Here is a 6000-nt window from a genome sequence, read left to right as displayed (position 1 = left end):
AGCTGACTTTTATGAATGCCTGGTTGAGCACTAATTCCTGGGGAACAGAGAATCAGAGATGGGCTCAGCAGAAGTTTAATTTTTTTCCCCTCATGGTTGCTCCTACTGAATTAGTAGTGTTCCATGTGAAGTTGTCACTCAACAGTTTGAGACCTGCCAGACAATCCCCTGTGGGTGATTGACAAGAAGGGAACATAAGCACTTCACTCATGTGGAAAAAAAGCAAACAAACCATTTGGTGTCCAAAGAAATATGACTCACCTGATAGCAAAGACTGCAGTAACATTGAGTTTGACCTCACCTCTAAAACAATACTGTTCCAAATATGTCCTGCCTAGTTCTGAGTAAATAATTCAGTGGTACTGATTTATTTGATTTGTTTCAATGCTCCTTCTTCTTAGAGAATGGTAGTGAGACAACTGTGATTTCCTATCCTTGAGTTTCTCAGTAAAATTTCTCCCTTCTTCTTGAACTCTGGATCTATGCCAAATATTTTGCTCTGAGAATTCGGTGTTAAGACTGAGACACATTGACTAGACCATCAATCCGATCGTCCTGCTCTGTTGTGTTCAGGGTTTCATGCCTTTTCTAGATGGATATAGCTTGTGATAAAAACCTTGAGAGATGCCTGTGTTTGGAGAAGGGTGCTTGGAGTATCAAACCTGTGAATTTGAAATTTGCTCTCTGTAAGTATCAACAAAAAAAAGTGAAATTGCACCAATAATTATAGGAAATCAGCACAAAAGCAAAGAGTGTTTTCCAAGGAATAGTCAGAGAAAAACATGTGCATACCTTTAGCTAGTGATACTTTAAAAAATAAGTTGGCACACTGACAGTGAACTGTTCTTTTGGTAATTAGTTTCATTGTTGCTGAATGATGTTCTGGTACTAAAATGGAGTACAATTATGCTCTGCCTTTGGAAGGACAATCCTGGGTTTGATGTATTAATATTCTAATATAGAGTAAGACAAAAGCTTTGAAAAGGAAAAAGGGTTCTTGCAGGGTGAGTTTTTGGCAAGAAATCATCACCAAAATTGTTGTCATTCTCAACATAAAATGAATTTACATAATGTTTTAATTAGAAGAAAAAAGTGCGTTAACAAAGTAGATCTTACAATTCTTTTAAACTGAGGAAATTGAGTTGTGAATAAGATTATGATCTCAGTAATTCATCTTCAGTTTGATACAGTATTTTGGTTCTGCACCTGTGACAAACCTATCTTTTTTTCAGACACACTTAATAAAGAAACACCATAAATTAGCATGATATCCACACGTAAATACTGAAGAATGGGTGAAAAGCTCATAAAAATGGGGGTTGTAGCAGTGTTCCAGAAATTAGGAAAGCCAATTTTAGCATCTGACTCTGCCACAGAGTTTTTCTGAGACAGAACCTTGGAGCCGGGTCAACACAAAGCAGTCTGTGGTGCCTGGTTTGAGCTGCAATACTCTCACTGATGTGAGAGTATTGCCCCATCCATAGGGCAGGGGCCAGAGTTAGTCTGACATAAGGTGATTTATATTTGAATGGCTTATTGCCTTCTCAGAGGGGAAGATACTTTATGGGTACGAACAATAGTGTTCATGGCTGAGATTCTCAGTATTTCTCAGAGCTGACCTCATTTTCTTCTGTGGGATCAGAATCAAGGTAATGCAAGCTGGATTTGAAAATCTAGCCTTTGAACATTACTGCTAACAGTAATATTCAAAGCAAGCAGTAACAGAAAATGTCATCTACATTACTTCTGTGATTTCTATGTTGTCACTGTAAGCATGTTGGAAGAATAGAAATAAATAATCTCATAGCAAGGTTTGTTGGTTTACTACCTGCTGGGGTATGTTTACAGTTCGTAAATGGATATGCTGAAAAAGAAGTCAGCCATGTGATTTATTGAAACATTTATCACCTCTGCTTACTTTACTTGAGCACAGATGCATTTGTGAGATTTACATGCAGGCTGGAGAGGAGCTTGGAGACACCTTGATTTTTTTCTAGATGTACATGCAGGCTTTTGTGTAAAATAGCATGTTTGTTTCAGAGATCACCTTCATGATACACATCCAGTCTTCTCAGGGGATAAGAGCAGTGACAAACCTTGCTGCTGTGACTCATGTGACAGCTCTGTAACCCCATGCTTTCCACAACATGTGAGCGAGCTATCACTTCAGCATTTTCTGCGCTTGTATGGAGTTGGGTTTCCTGGCTTCTTTCCTCCCAGGTCTCAGCCTCAGTCCCTCTCACTTGGTGAAGTGCTCTATCACCCACCAGGCCCAGGCAAACAGTGGACTGTATTAGTTTTTTTGTTGCTATTTGACCCTGGCTGTGCTGATGACAAATGCATCTCCATATTTCTAACATGTAAAGGAGGAACGTCTCCCAAGGTCTAGAGTCCTTGCACCCCAGGATAATGACCCTCCCATTACCTTTTCACATCTTTCATGCTTCATTTCGCACAAGTGCTTGCTTTTAATGAAAGCTCAGTTACCTTCCTGTTGCAGAATTGGGTTTTGAATCGACAGCAAGGTTTTATCATCATCTGAAAAAGGAAAAAGGATAACAGGATTTGTCAACTTACTGTATGCATCTTTGCAGGTTTTCCTGTGCAAATATGGCCTTTCACAGGAGGTAACAAGTTTGTAGTGATCAGACAGGCAGATCAGATGGGAGGTAAAACAGGCAGCACTTGCTTCAGGCAAGGGTAGATGAAGGTTGTATACCCTGTCTTGACTGATGTATATGTGGCAGGGGGGAGAAGGATTCATTAGAAGAGCACTTTCCTGAGATCCAGGTAAGCAGTTGGGGTTCCTCTGGGGTAATTGCTGTGCCATGTTGTATGTCACAAGAAGGAGCCTAGGGCCCGAGAGTCATCAAATGGTAAACTGATAAGAGACAGGAGGCACACCTACTGCTATGAAAGTTCCCACCTCATGTTGCCCTCCTTTGGACACCATCTAATTGCTCAATATTTTCATTATATTGCAATGCCCAAAACTGCACACAATATTCAAAGTGAGGCCACCCCAGTGCAGAGCAGAGCTGGACAATCCCCTCCCTCAACCAGCTGGTGATGCTTTGCCTGATGTCCCCCAGGACAGGGTTGGCCCTCCTGGCTGCCAGGGCACTGCTGACTCATATTCCACTTGCCATCAACCAGGACCCCCAGGTCCCTTTCCATGGCACTGCTTTCCAGCATCTCATTCCCCAGTCTGTACAAACATCTGAGGTTGCCCCATCCCAGGTGCAGAATCCAGCACTTTCCCTTGTTGAACTTCATATGATTGGTGATTGACAGCCCTCTAACTTGTCGAGGTCTTTCTGCAGCACCTCCCTGATGGAGTCAACAGCTCCTCCCAGTTTTGTTTCATCTGCAAACTTCCTTAGTATCACTTCCAGTCCTGTGTCCAAGTAAGTTACGAAGATGTTGAAGAGCACAGGGCCTAAGATGGAATCCCACTAGTGAGAGATCACCAGTCTGATGTTACCCTGTTCACTATAACCCTCTGTGCTTGACCCATGAGCCAATTGCTCACCCAACACATGATGTGTTTATCCAGCTGTGTGCTGGACATTTTGTCCAGAAGGATCCTGTGAGAGACAGTATTGAAAGCTTTACTGAAATCGAAAGAGATTACATCAACTGGCTTCCAGAGGAGATTGAGGGGAGATCTCATCACAGCCTACAACTTCATCATGAGGGGAAGAGGAGGGGCAGACACTGATCTCTTCTCTGTGGAGACCAGTGGTAGGACCCGAGGGTATGGTCTGAAGTTGTGTCAGGGGAGCATTTAGGTTGAGTGTTAGAAAAAGGTTCTTCACCCAGAGGGTGGCTCTGGGTCCTGGAATAGGCTCCCCAGGGAAGTGGTCACAGCACCAAACCTGACAGAGTTCCAGAAGTGGCTGGACAATCCTCTCAGGCACACGGTGTAACTCTTGAGGATGGTGCTGTGCAGGGCTAAGGGTTGGACTCAATGATGCTTGTGGGTCCCTTCCAACTCTGCATATTCGTTGATTCTGTGAAGATCTCCCTTGTTGCAAAGAATAGCCAGAACCAAAACCTGAGATGCCAGTAGTTGTGAGAGAAGAGGAAATATGGACCACAAGGTTGTGACTAACCCATCAGTGATAGTGTAGGACGTAGGATATGGGACCAGCTTGCAGGCGCAGGTACCTAAAAATGTCATGCCCCAATGCTCTCTTTCCTGAAGCACCATAAGAAACGCTGATATATCTGGTATTAAAGAAATACTGAGTATACAAGATACTCTGGTTGCAATGACATTTGTATTGTGCAAGTGGTTAAAATGCCCTGTCTCCAAAATAAAATAATTTTTACCATTGGAAAACAGAAAAGCAAAAGCATTTTTCCTGTATTAGATGGAAACATGCATCTGAAAATATTCTGTTAACAAAAGAAGTTCCCCAATTGTTAATGAGACATCATTTATCTCGGACGATAATACCACCAAAAATTGTTCACACTCTGAATTAGCAAGATAGCCAACTCTGGCTCTCTGTAGATACTTTAATTTTTTTAACAATGAAACAATACTGTTCTGTATTGTTGGTGATATTGAAAGCTCAACTGGACATGCTCCAGAGCAACCTGCTGCCCCTGATCCTGCTGGAGCATGTGGTGGGACTAGAGGATCTCCAGAGGAGCCAGCCAGTTCCTAGAATTTTGTGATTCTATACTGCCTAATAATAAAGACGCTGTTAATTATGCTAGTCATGTGTTCCCCCCCCCCCCCCAAACAGATCTGATTGGTGCATCTGTCTTCTGGTTTTAGTGAGCAATTATAAATTACATAGAAAATTTGAAGAGTGACAAATAGCATTTTAAACTTTAAAATAAAGGGTCTAGAAAGAAAACCAAGGCTGAGAAAAAGTTAAAGCAAAAAGACCCAAAATTAGATTATTTATTCCTTGAAAACCACATCAGAACTTTTGAACTGTAGTCAGGGGAAATTGAGACAGCACGAGATGAGCCCAGTTGGTAAAGCTGAGGCCAGAGGTTTGTTTTCTTTTTTAAAAAAAGGCAATGTTCTCATGTAGACAGAGGGCATCCTACTGAGCGCCAGCCATCTGCTTTGTTTGTTACGATCCCAAACTTTGAGATATTGACCTAACTGTCTGGTTTGTTCTTTTTCATCAGTTTGTCAGATTGGCCACATCCACCTACGGGGCAAAACTCTGATGGCAGGTCATGCCTGGAGGTCCATGACAAGTTGACTTTGAAGCAACAAAACTGTTTCTGGATTCAGGGGTCTTTCCTCCAGTAGGGGCATCAGTAGGATGGCTGGAGGAAGGGAGGGGGAGTCCCACCAGGCCATAAGTTAATGTGAGTTAAATGTGTTGTTGTTGTTGCTCTGCTCAGTGCTGCTGCTAATGCTCAGTTAGCATTTGTTGGGACTGTACTATGCCAGATCTTAGCCCAGGTGATAAAGGCAACTGGGAGTAAAATCAGACATTGCTTTTAATTCAACTTTTTCAGCTGTACAATTCTTCGTGAGTAGGTACTGATTATAGGACTTGCAAAGGAATAAATGGTGCGAGATTTTTAAGAAATTTTCCTGATCATTGGAGAGGCAAATTTGCATGGAACCACTTCTGAAGACACTGGACCAAAGGAACAGGGGTTAAATATGTAAATCTTCTTGCTAATGGCACTGATAGAACGTAAGATCTGTCATTTTCCTTGTGATTGTAATAATAAAAGACAAGTGGCTTTGACAGTCTTGATTAAAATCATACCCTGAAGCAAAGAAGTAGGATACAGACACTTGAAGTTGTGATTTCACTGTGTCCAATCTCCCTGAAAGGCCACCAGTTCTTTTATAATTTCTCAGTTATCCAGGATATTTTGGCTGTGTTGGCCACATGAGAAATGTCTTTATATGAATCTTCTGTGTAGTGAAAAGATGCAGAAGTGAAGTATCTGCAGTAACTGTAGTGAAACTTCATCTCCAACTGTTGGAAATAGATCCATGACCTGGAATAA

At 41.9% G+C, this 6000-nt stretch overlaps 1 long non-coding RNA gene across 1 annotated transcript in view; it reads right to left on the bottom strand.

Moving 5' to 3' along the window:
* Positions 1–841: 841 nt before the first annotated feature.
* Positions 842–6000, bottom strand: part of LOC135406703 (uncharacterized) — a 41408-nt gene continuing 36249 nt past the window's right edge. The window contains exon 5 of the long non-coding RNA XR_010426430.1: positions 842–2538. This is a non-coding gene — a long non-coding RNA (uncharacterized LOC135406703). The remainder of the gene's footprint in view (positions 2539–6000) is intronic.

This window comes from Pseudopipra pipra, chromosome Z (genome assembly GCF_036250125.1).
Source record: "Pseudopipra pipra isolate bDixPip1 chromosome Z, bDixPip1.hap1, whole genome shotgun sequence".
NCBI lineage: Eukaryota > Metazoa > Chordata > Aves > Passeriformes > Pipridae > Pseudopipra > Pseudopipra pipra.
The sequence above is the reverse complement of the archived record's forward strand: the minus strand, read 5'-3'. Positions and strand labels throughout refer to the sequence as shown.